The sequence below is a fragment of the Podarcis vaucheri genome, assembly GCF_965113315.1.
Source record: "Podarcis vaucheri genome assembly, chromosome: 3".
NCBI lineage: Eukaryota > Metazoa > Chordata > Lepidosauria > Squamata > Lacertidae > Podarcis > Podarcis vaucheri.
The window spans coordinates 6,597,584-6,609,868 of NC_138761.1; the positions used below are offsets into that span (position 1 = coordinate 6,597,584).

Sequence of the window (12,285 nt, forward strand, 5' to 3'; positions counted from 1 at the left end):
GCAACATGGTTCTACGTTCTCCCAATGCTGCCGATAGTACGTCGACTTGACTTTTCAACTGTAAGTTCTGTTGCCATAAGTCCTGTAATGTTAGCTGGAGCGCTGGGGTTTCTCCTTGCCCAACTGGCGCCACAGCTCCCCCCATTTTGGCTTCTCCTTCTTTACATATAGTGAAGAGGCGCAGAGAATGCTTATTTGGACGATATGGCTGTGTGCAGTCCAACTTGGGAGAAACACAAAGAGCACTTAGGGATAGTGCTACAGCGAATTAAAGAGGCGGGCTTAACCATCAAAGCTAGCAAATGCCAGATAGGGGTCTCGACTATTCAATACCTGGGACACATGGTGGGAGGAGGAGGGATGAAACTTTTAGAGACAAAGGTAGAAGCCATTTCAAACTGGCCTACCCCTACCTCCAAGAAGAAAGTCAGAGCTTTCCTAGGACTAGCCGGTTATTATCGCAAATTTATTCTGAAATTTAGCGAGATAGCAGTGCCTTTATCTGACCTAACGCAGAAGAAGGAGCCAGACAAGGTTAACTGGACAGCAGCATGTCAGCAGGCGTTTGACGCCTTAAAAAGCGGCTTGACATCACATCCAGTCCTTGTTGCTCCTGATTATGATCGTGAGTTCACCGTCTTCACCGATGCATCCAATGCCGGGATCGGGGCCGTGCTGTGCCAACAGGGAGAGAAGGACGAACTGCATCCCATCACCTTCATAAGCAAGAAACTACTACCAAGGGAAAGACATTATTCGACCATCAAGAAGGAATGCCTTGCCATCGTGTGGGCATTACAGAAACTGAAGCCGTACATCTGGGGCCGAACTTTCACTTTATGTCCTGACCATTCACCCTTGCTGTGGCTGAGAACCATGAAGACCAACAGTAAGCTGATGAGGTGGGCCCTATCACTGCAAGACTTTAATTTTACGGTAAAAAATGTGAAAGGGACCCTGAACACCGTTGCAGACGCCTTATCCAGAAGACCTGCAATTGAAAGTTAAGTGAATGCTTAAGATGTAACAGGCTTTTTTATATATGTATATTTTACCAGAACACAGTGTTTGATGTACAAATGTTAGGTGTGAAGTGAAGGGTGAAATGACAGGTTAGGAAATGTTTATTTGCCATAAAGATGTACTGCTGATTGATCAGGAGAATAACTAGGTTAAGTTATCCCTCCTGAGTCAATCTTCTTAAGGGGGGAGGAATGTGGCGTTTGCCTCCTAGGATGGGTCATAGGAAAGGGTTAAAATGGGTGTGATGTGATTGGCCAGTGAGAATTCAAGGGGGGAGTAAAAGTTAGAGTGGGAGACTTTGAAAGTCAGTTGAGGTTTGGGAGTTGAAGAAGGAAGAGGGAGGATTAGGTTTGGGTTGGCAGAGATGTATTGTGAGAGGAATTGTCAGGTGGAGTCAGATAGATAGTAGGGAAAAATCAGTTTGGAGTTGTTAGGAACTAAGATTAAGAAACTGGCAAGAGAAAAATAAACTGAAACCATACGCTTGTTCCTGCATTTAAAAATAAACTTGACTTTTTGTTAATGTTAGCAACTGTCTGGACTCTGTGTGTCCCCATGAGAAGCGGGGTGGTGGCAGCGAAGAAAGCAATCACAGTGGTGGCACAGGGTCAATAGACCATCAAACGTCCAGGGGCCCTGTGTGATCGCCACAGTAAGTAAGTAAGTAAATGGCTTAGTCATCCTCTATGGTGTAAAGGAGAAGGGAAAGGACAGGTTGGCCAATTGTTATTGTGAAAGGTGCCCTTCCTTCAGGTAACCACAAGGGTCCAGCAATGTGATGGGAACAGGTGAGGGGTGAGTTATTTACCTGAGGGATACATCCCCCTGGCACTGCCTATTCTCCTCATAAACTTTTTGTTTGATCCAAGCCATCTCCTTGTGAAACATGAATGCAGCAGATCTGAATGTTTGCGATCTGTAGTTGGGATCCTACTTCTGTGGAAACTGCTATGACTACCAGATTTCAGCAATATCTTCCCGCAAGCATGTGATTTTGGCAACATACTCCTCCATGTCAGCCTAAGTCAAAATGTTCCAAACAAATTTAAAATATGGGAAGCATGGGTGCAGCCAAGATTTATTTTAGGGGGGTCAGCTATGAAGTTTGCAGGGCATCAGTTGAAGAAGGAGCAAAAAGGGTTTTCTTGTGTGTGTGTGTTTCTTTGTGGCTGATTAGCTGTTTTCCCTGTGTAAAGGTCAGAGGGGGCAGTTATTTGTCCTGTCTTCAAGCTTTTTATGATGGAGGACCTCTGTAGCCAACCCCAACGACACGATCTCAAGATGGAAGGGGAGGGAACAGCTGCAGTCGCCTGCGATTCCTGCACAATGTTTGCCATCTTGCCAAAGGTTACAGGCAGCTTTACCTGCAGCAATTGCATGTTGATTGCCCTCTTAAAAGACAAAGTCCAGCAACTGGAGGAACGTGTAGCTATGCTCCAAAGAATTAGAGAGCTGGAGCTCTTCTTGGAAGCAACAGAGCACACCGTCTCCACCAAGGAGGAGACAGGGGACTCCCCTGAGAAGGAGTCTAGTTCACCAACACAGGAGCCAGATATATGGAGAAACGTGACTCAAAGAAGTAGGAGGCCCAGGGTTCACTCTGATTGCTTAGAAATACACAATCGCTTTGAGGTCCTCTCCCCTAGCATGGAAGACGAAGAGCAGACTCCATTTGAGGATCTCTCCCTCATTACAGTCGATCAGGTATATGAAGACGAGCAGCAAAGTCAGTCCTCAGGGAATGTGCAGGCGACCTTGGAACAGACAGCTCACGGAAGAACCCCGACCAAACCCAAGAGGAGGCGTGTAGTGGTGATAGGGGATTCCCTACTGAGGGGAACAGAAGCAGTGATCTGTGGGCCTGACAAGATGTCTCGGGAAGTGTGCTGTCTCCCCGGGGCTAAGATCCAAGATGTAACTGAACGACTGCAAGGAATCATAAAACCCACTGACAAATACCCCTTCCTCTTGGTTCATGTGGGAACCAATGACACTGCAAGCAATAGCCTCCAGAAGATCAAAAGAGACTACGAGGCTCTTGGCAGGAAATTGAAGCAACTAAATGCACAAATTGTCATCTCATCTGTCCTCCCAGTTGAACGACGTGGCCCAGGGAGAGAGGGGAAAATAGTGGAAGTGAACAGCTGGCTTCGCAAATGGTGTAAACAGGAACGGTTTGGATTCTTAGATCACGGACTGCAGTTTCTTGAAGATGGACTTCTGGCAAGTGATGGGCTGCACCTCACAATGGTTGGGAGAAATGTTTTTGCCAAAAATCTCAGAAACCTCATCAGGAGGGCTTTAAACTGACTAATGTGGGGGAGGGAGACAGTGCTCCTGAAGGTAGGAGTCTATCAATTAATGAAGATGATCATCCAAATGTCATAGACCAAATGGAGCAAACAGAACGCAGACCTAGTGGTGGGAGGAAAAAATCCTTAAATAAGAGACACGGGGGAATGATTAATGGACTTCAATGTCTGTACACTAATGCGCAAAGCATGGGAAATAAACAAGATGAGCTTGAGCTCTTGGTACAGCAAACTAAATATGACATAATAGGCATCACTGAAACCTGGTGGGATAAGTCCCACGATTGGAATGTAATAATGGGGGGATACAATCTATTTCAGAGAAACAGACCAGACAAGAAAGGAGGAGGAGTGGCGTTATATGTCAGGGATGTGTATACCTGTGAAGAGATCCAAGATTTAGATCCTCAAAGCCAAAGTGAGAGCATTTGGGTCAAAATTAAGGGAGAGAAGAATAACAGAGACCTCATTGTGGGAGTTTACTATAGATCCCCAAGCCAAACGGAAGACATAGATGATGCCTTCCTGGAACAGATGGCCAAGCATGCAAAAGGAAGGGAGATAGTAGTAATGGGGGACTTCAATTACCCGGATATTTGTTGGACGTCAAACTCAGCCAAGAGCATAAGGTCAAACAGATTCCTCACTGGCCTTGCAGACAACTTCATTGTCCAGAAAGTGGGAGAAGCAACAAGAGGAACAGCCATTTTAGATCTGGTCCTAACCAATGTTGATGACCTGATTAGTGGGGTAGAAGTGGAAGGATCATTAGGCGCGAGTGATCATGCTCTTCTGAAGTTTACTATACAGCGGAAAGGAGCAGCCAAGCATACTAGGACTCAATTTCTTGACTTTAAGAAAGCCGACTTCATAAAACTTAGGGAAGTGCTGGGTGAGATCCCATGGACAACAATACTAAAAGGAAAGGGAGCTCATGATGGCTGGGAGTTTGTTAAGAGGGAGATACTAAAAGCACAACGTCAGGCAATACCAATGAGACGGAAACATGGAAGGTGCCTAAAGAAGCCAGGGTGGCTATCTAAAGAACTTTTAACTGAATTAAGATTAAAAAAGGATGTGTACAAAAAATGGAAAAGGGGGGAAACCACCAAAGAGAAATTCAAACAAATAGCCAGCACGTGTAGACACAAAGTCAGAAAAGCTAAAGCACAGAATGAACTCAGGCTTGCTAGAGAGGTTAAAAGCAACAAAAAAGGCTTTTATGGGTATGTTCGTAGCAAAAGGAAGAACAAAGAAACAATGGGGTCACTCAGAGGAGAAGATGGTGAAATGCAAACAGGGGACACAGAAAGGGCTGAACTCCTCAATGCCTTCTTTGCCTCAGTCTTCTCCGATAAAGAAAACAATGCCCGACCTGAAGAATTTGGAGCAAATGATTCAGCAAAGGAAACACAGCCCAGAATAACTAAGGAGATAGTACAAGAATATTTGGCTAGTTTAGATGTATTCAAGTCTCCAGGGCCAGATGAACTGCATCCAAGAGTATTAAAAGAACTGGCAGATGTGATCTCAGAACCACTGGCAGTCATCTTTGAGAATTCCTGGAGAACAGGCGAAGTCCCGGCAGACTGGAGGAGGGCAAATGTTGTCCCTATTTTCAAAAAGGGGAAAAGAGAGGACCCAAATAATTACCGCCCAGTCAGTCTGACATCAATAGCAGGGAAGATTCTGGAGCAGATCATTAAGCAAACAGTCTGTGAGCACCTAGAAAGGAATGCTGTGATCACCAATAGTCAGCATGGATTTCTGAAAAATAAGTCATGTCAGACTAACCTGATCTCGTTTTTTGACAGAATTACAAGCCTGGTAGATGAAGGGAACGCAGTGGATGTAGCCTACCTTGATTTCAGCAAGGCATTTGACAAGGTGCCCCATGATATTCTTGTAAAGAAGCTGGTAAAATGCGGTCTTGACTATGCTACCACTCAGTGGATTTGTAACTGGCTGACTGACCGAACCCAAAGGGTGCTCATCAATGGTTCCTCTTCATCCTGGAGAAGAGTGACTAGTGGGGTGCCACAGGGTTCTGTCTTGGGCCCGGTCTTATTCAACATCTTTATCAACGACTTGGATGATGGACTCAAGGGCATCCTGATCAAATTTGCAGATGACACCAAACTGGGAGGGGTGGCTAACACCCCAGAGGACAGGATCACACTTCAAAACGACCTTGACAGATTAGAGAACTGGGCAAAAACAAATAAGATGAATTTTAACAGGGAGAAATGTAAAGTATTGCACTTGGGCAAAAAAAATGAGAGGCACAAATACAAGATGGGTGACACCTGGCTTGAGAGCAGTACATGTGAAAAGGATCTAGGAGTCTTGGTTGACCACAAACTTGACATGAGCCAACAGTGTGACGCGGCAGCTAAGAAAGCCAATGCAATTCTGGGCTTCATCAATAGGAGTATAGCATCTAGATCAAGGGAAGTAATAGTGCCACTGTATTCTGCTCTGGTCAGACCACACCTGGAGTACTGTGTCCAGTTCTGGGCACCACAATTCAAGAAGGACACTGACAAACTGGAACGTGTCCAGAGGAGGGCAACCAAAATGGTCAAAGGCCTGGAAACGATGCCTTCTGAGGAACGGCTAAGGGAGCTGGGCATGTTTAGCCTGGAGAAGAGGAGGTTAAGGGGTGATATGATAGCCATGTTCAAATATATAAAAGGATGTCACATAGAGGAGGGAGAAAGGTTGTTTTCTGCTGCTCCGGAGAAGCGGACACGGAGCAATGGATCCAAACTACAAGAAAGAAGATTCCACCTAAACATTAGGAAGAACTTCCTGACAGTAAGAGCTGTTTGACAGTGGAATTTGCTGCCAAGGAGTGTGGTGGAGTCTCCTACTTTGGAGGTCTTTAAGCAGAGGCTTGACAACCATATGTCAGGAGTGCTCTGATGGTGTTTCCTGCTTGGCAGGGGGTTGGACTCGATGGCCCTTGTGGTCTCTTCCAACTCTATGATTCTATGATTCTATGATTCTATGATTCTATGATTCTAAGTTGTGCCTCTGTTTCTTCCTCTTATGAATGAACTTTCCTTTTACTTGTGGACCATGGTATTTGTTCTTCCTCTACACAGGATATGGCCTATCACAAACTGATTGTATCTGCCTCCCATTCGTTTCTCCTGCTGTCTTCACTGACATTGGGAGCTGTCACCATTGTATAATTGTTGCAGAAGGGAACTTCAGCTTAGCAAAGGAGAATCAAACAAGTGTCCAGAGGAAAGTATTATTTCTTCTCCCCGCACCATGCCCCTCTTGTAGCATTTTTTTGATCAATCATTTTCAGGAGCCTCTGATCTGAGTAGCTTTAGGCTACCACCCTAAATGGACATCCCTTCTCGGATTTAGGCAAAGGGAGCCAGTGAACTGAGAAAATAGTTTCATAACGTAAAACTTTTATGATGCCTCCTAACATGAACCATAGGTTTCTTTACAAGTTGATGATCATTTATCTGATTCCAGTTTAACCTCCTTTAATATAGCATTTTTCTGCTATATCCATTTGAGTTTTCCATTAAAGCTTTATTATTTCCTCCATTATGTAAAAACTGCATCAATACAAACTCATCTCTCCTCCCTGCCTCTTCCCTCCATTCTGTGTCTTAGAGCCATTCTATTCCGTCAGAAACAGAAATAAGCAGTTGTCATAATTAGGTTTTTCATTAATTAAACAACCACTGGCAGTACGAAGTATCTCTAATGCAACCTTTTTATTACACAGAATGTCATTTTGATAGAGCAGTCAGTACTAGCTACGTGTTCCATTCCTTACACAAAGCATCAATTACTTAAGTGGTCCCTGAATACATCGTCCTTTGATTGCAAGCTTAATTGGTTGCACAGCCAGTTGTTTTCATACCTTGTCAATTGCAAAAGACACCTATGGCAGAATCAGCTTAGGGTGGCACATCCCTTATTCCCCGAAATGGCTGTGAACTTTTCCAAAATCAGTGCTGATGATACTGGTGCTTCTCCTCCACTGGCAGAAGCAGCTGGGCAGGAGGGGCACCCATGGGCATTGTGCCTGGTTGAGGGCTTCTGCCACCTGAAGCAGCATCCTCACCTGCCTCAAGGCTTGTCCGGCTCTGGGATCAGCCCTGTCTTTGATTGCTTTGCTCTGGGAGGTTTTGCCAATTCTTCTTGGTCGAATCCTTCAATCACATGGTATTTGATTGTTTAGATTAATATTCAGTTTCATCTATTTTTTATCTCAGTGGAAAGGGATTGCCATAACTGTCCATCCTAAAACTTCAATAGTTGCTGGGCATTTGCTCAGTGTGATCTTCTCCCCTCCATCTTGTTTGAATAGCTGAGGATTACAAGGTAAATGTAAAAGACCCCTGACAGTTAAGTCCAGTTAAAAAAGTAAAAAGGATGAGGATGATGATTGCAAGAATGAGAAAAAGGACAAGAGAGCATGTGAAGATTGCCTTTCCTTCAAGTAAGCAAAGAGTCCATCATTTCACCTTTGAAATCTCCTTGCCCTGCATGTCCCACTCAACCTCTTCAATCAGTGGACTTGAATCTTTTTTTCTGGAAGAACTGTTTGAAGCTATTACTACTACCAGTGCTATTTCCTGAGGGGATGCAGGGATAACGCATACACCTAAACATTTGGTGAATCTAAGTTTGGCCAGACTGAGGTGCAGTATTTCAATATGAGTAGGAAAATGATTCAAGCTGTCTCGCTCTGAAACATGAATACAGCACACCTGAATGTTTGTGATCTTGTGTGGAAACTGCTATGACTGACCAAATGCAGGAATGCCTTTCCAGAGGCATGTGATTTTGGCAACGTTCTCGTCCACATCAGCCTAAGTCACAACGTCCCAAAGAAATTACAATTATGCAATCTGCTTCTCCCTCCCAGCCCTCTCTTGGCAAGCTTTGGGGCTCCATTTGGCTTAAAAGCTGGCTTTGCCTGGCTTTGCCACCACAATTCATCCTGAGCCATGAAGATCCTTCACCTGTGCTTGGCAGTTCTCTCTTTGCTGCTCCTGGCTTCCCCAGGTAAGGGATGGAGAGGAAGAAGGCAGAGGGACACCTGCCAGCCTATTATGGGGTGGAAGAGAGAGAGGAGTACAGTTGCTGTTCTGTGGCCTTGCAAAGGAAGCTCACTTTTCTTGCTAGAGATATTTCTTTAGTGGTAAAATTAGCATAAAAATGTATATATCAGACAAAACTGCTTACCAAAGTGTGTCTATTAGGGGATAGATGCACTGTGTTGCTGAATTTCCCCCATTATGCCCATAATTGCTATGCAAGTTCCCCTATTATAGCCTATATTTTCATGCTATTGTCATGAAATTACACCTTTTCATGTACATTTTAAAAATACATTACTTGGAGGGAGAGCTACCTTTCAGAGGACGGCTGTGCTTTGATGTTCACATGTTGACTTCATTATGGCAGAGTAATATAAGGAAAAGGGGACGCGGGTGGCCCTGTGGTTTAAACTACTGAGCCTTTTGGGCTGGCTGATCAAAAGGTTGGTGGTTTGAATCCCCACGACGGGGAGAGCTCCCATTGCTCGGTCCCTGGTCCTGCCAACCTAGCAATTCGAAAGTGCAAGTAGATAAATAGGTACAGCTCCAGCAGGAAGGGAAACGGCGTTTCCGTGTGCTGCTCTGGTTCACCAGAAGCAGCTTAGTCATGCTGGCCACGTGACCCGGAAGCTGTCTGTGGTCAAACGCCGGCTCCCAGAGTTGTCTGCAACTGGAATTAACTGTCAAAACAGTCCTTTACCTTTTTATTAATATATGGAAAATGGCATCGCTTGTAAAACTGTAAGGAAAAACAAAAGCAGCCTCTTCTTTTCTCAGTTTGGTTAGATTTTATGCAATTCTATGCAAATTTATGGAATACGTTTTAGAAAATAAAATTTTGATTTGTCTCTTCCACAGGTCTGCCAATAAATTTGGGGTATAAAGTTTCTAATTAGTGGAAAATGTTTCTTGATGTAATATAGAGCCTTTTATTCTGGGTAGTCCTAGGGGCTCTGATGGCTTCAGTTCCAGGCTTTAGTTTCTCTATAACGTATAAGCCATGTGTGCCTCACTTCTTGCTGTCGTGTTTCGTGGGCTGACACCCTCCACTCATGAGCAAATATCTGGATAAGCACATTTACCATTTCTCCTTGTGAATGTAGCAAGGGTGGAAAACACCAGTGGCCAGTGGCAGGGGTGGGGTGGGGGGTAGGAGTTGGGATGCCACAGCACCCAGAGCGTCACAGAGCCACTCCTGTTCAAAGGGCTGTGGAGTTGTTCCTCTCTTTCATCCTATTGTGACTTAACTTCCTTCTCCCCAGTGGACAGTTATGTGTGTTTCTCTCTTTGCACAGGATCTGCACAGAACCAGGAACCTAAGAATGCTAGGCAATGCCATGACGCCGAAGGTCTTTGCTTCTTTCTAGGTTGTCGCAATAATACTGAAAAGATTGGAAAGTGTTTTCCTAATTATCTCTGTTGCAAAAGGTGATTTCAGCTTACCAAAAGAGAATTACACCTCCAGCCCCTCTCCCATTACCCTCTGGATTGATCATTTTAAGTACCCAATGCAGCGTCCCCTAAACTGATCATCCTTTGCCTGCAAGCTCAATTGCTCCATTGCAAAAATAAAAATAAAAATACCTATGCCAGAATCAGCCAAGGGTGGCACATCCCATTTTACTGCTTGATGCAAAATGCTAATTGCTGCTAGGCCATTCTGCCGCCAAGGCTCCTAAGCCCATCTACCTGCTACTCCTGCCATGGACTGATCCGCTGCTGACACACACCATACCCTGTTGGTTGCAGGCACAGAAGCGGCACTACCATTGTTGCCCATTTTAAGCAAGATGGTGCTGAGTTCTTTCCCCACAGGCAGAACCAGCGGGGCAGGAGGGGCACCAATGGGTTTGTTGTCTGAGGGGCTTCTGCCACCAGAAGCAGGGTCCTCACCTGCCTCATGGCTGGTCCAGCTGTCTTTGGCCCCTTTGCCCTCTGAGCTTATGCCAGATCTCCTTTGCCAAATCCCTAAACAACAACGGATGGGCACATTTAATTTGTTGTACAGCTTCATCCATTGTTTATCTCAGTGCCTAAGGGATGTCTATTCTGCAGCTTTAACAGATGTTGTGCACTTACTCTGTGTGGTGTCCTGCCCTCCACCGTCTAAGATTACCTCAGTATCACATCCCATACATTCCATGCAAATCTCCCACTTTCAGTTCCAAGCAGATTCATTATTATTTTATCTTTTAAAGAAAGAACCTGAGGCAGTAGACTTTTGTCTTGAGTGCATACAGAGAAATTAGCAACTGGATGGAATGAACCCTAGGGTGCCAGTTCTCCCGTGTTTCTCAAAACATTATCACAAAAGTGTGAGCAAGCATCCTGTTAACCCTGAACTCTTCCTTAGGGCCACAAAGACAACAAATCCCTGCCGTGCATAACATCCAGTCTGCAGGAGAATATTGGAGACCTTGCAAGCTCACTCACTATTCTGTGACATATTTAATTGTACCTAGAAAAGAAAGTCCCCCAGGGGTAAGGATGGGCAAGAGATAGGATTCAGTTCTCATCGAAAGGGGAATCTATGTAATTCATAGAGAAAATGCGAAACTGAAACAGACCTATCCCTACCCAATGGCTTATTATCATGAAATCTTTCTTGTGGTCCAACATGCCTTGCTTTGTATTTTCGTGTCTCAAACATGGTCACCTTGCTATGAAACTGAGTTAACTGTTGTCTTTTTGTTTCTGGTTTCTATGTTTTAGACGGGAGGAGTGATAGATGCCTTTGAAAAGTGGAAGATGCTCCCTCTCTTTGAGAGCCACTGGATCCCGCTTGATCTCCAGCTAGGGACTTCTTCTCCAAAGCATCCAGATTGAAAAAAGCAACATTTTCAAGGCTTACACGAGCTTGTGCCTTGCAATAAAAGCAGATCCAAAAGCCTTTTCCCCTCTGTTTTTCATTTCTAAGCATGAGTGTTCTTGCTAGTGAAGCCAAAATGGCACCTTACGTCCATGAGAAGGAGGTGTCAGCAAGCATGGTTTGTGAAGAGGCCCAAAACGTCATTAGAAAGGAAGACTAAAAGGGGGTGAGGGTTCCCCAAAACAGTCTAGTGAGGAGGACTGGGCCACAATGTGGGAAATGAAGAGTGACAAAATAATGGGGGGTGGAATGATAGGGAGAAGAAGTTCAGTTCTGCTTCCATTTAAATGGTAACCAACCTGAGTGGCACTGTTTTAAAAAGTATGCCAGTTGAAATAAAGTCATTCTTCAAAACCCACAGGTGTCTGAATTTTGGGATTATTGAACAGACCAGACCAGGTCTGGAAGCTGCTTCTTATAGATTCTAGGCCCCTCCAGCTACAGGATTACAGGATGGGAAGTAGCCCTGGCTTTTACAGAAACTAGCCCCACAAAGCCCACTTATTATTATTATTATTATTACGCATAATTGCATGCACATGTGCTTACCAAGCTAAATTCTTCATCCCAGCATCCCATGGCATCCAGTCTGGTGAGATAAGAAAATGCAAACAATAACAATAACAATAACAATAGCAATAAAACAATAACAATAATTTATTATTTATACCAGACCAATCTGACTCGGTTTCCACAGCTACTCTGGGTGGCTTCCAACAGAATATTAAACTACAATAACCCATTAAACATTAAAAACTTCCCTAAACAAGGCTGCCTTCAGATGTCTTCTAAAAGTTTGGTAGTTGTTTTTCTCTTTGACATCTGGTGGGAGGGCGTTCCACAGTGCGGGTGCCACTACCGAGAAGGCCTTCCGCCTGGTTTTCTGTAACTAGGATTCTCATAGTGAGGGAACTGCCAGAAGGCCCTCAGCACTGGACCTCAGTGTCCGGGCAGAACGATGGGGTGGAGATGCTCCTTTAGGTATACTTCACTGAGGCCGTTT

At 44.6% G+C, this 12,285-nt stretch overlaps 2 long non-coding RNA genes across 3 annotated transcripts in view; one reads left to right on the top strand and one right to left on the bottom strand.

Moving 5' to 3' along the window:
- Nucleotides 1–12,285, bottom strand: part of LOC309529640 — a 350,951-nt gene that overhangs the window by 48,418 nt on the left and 290,248 nt on the right. The gene's annotated exons all lie outside the window — the stretch shown is intronic.
- LOC309529768 lies at nucleotides 195–11,303 on the top strand. Of its 2 annotated transcripts, none has more exons than XR_014218435.1 (4): nucleotides 195–1,683; nucleotides 8,239–8,378; nucleotides 9,709–9,841; nucleotides 11,126–11,303. It is a non-coding gene; the product is annotated as an uncharacterized lncRNA (long non-coding RNA). The 2 variants fall into 2 exon arrangements; XR_014218436.1 differs by lacking the exon at nucleotides 195–1,683 and adding an exon at nucleotides 7,657–7,809.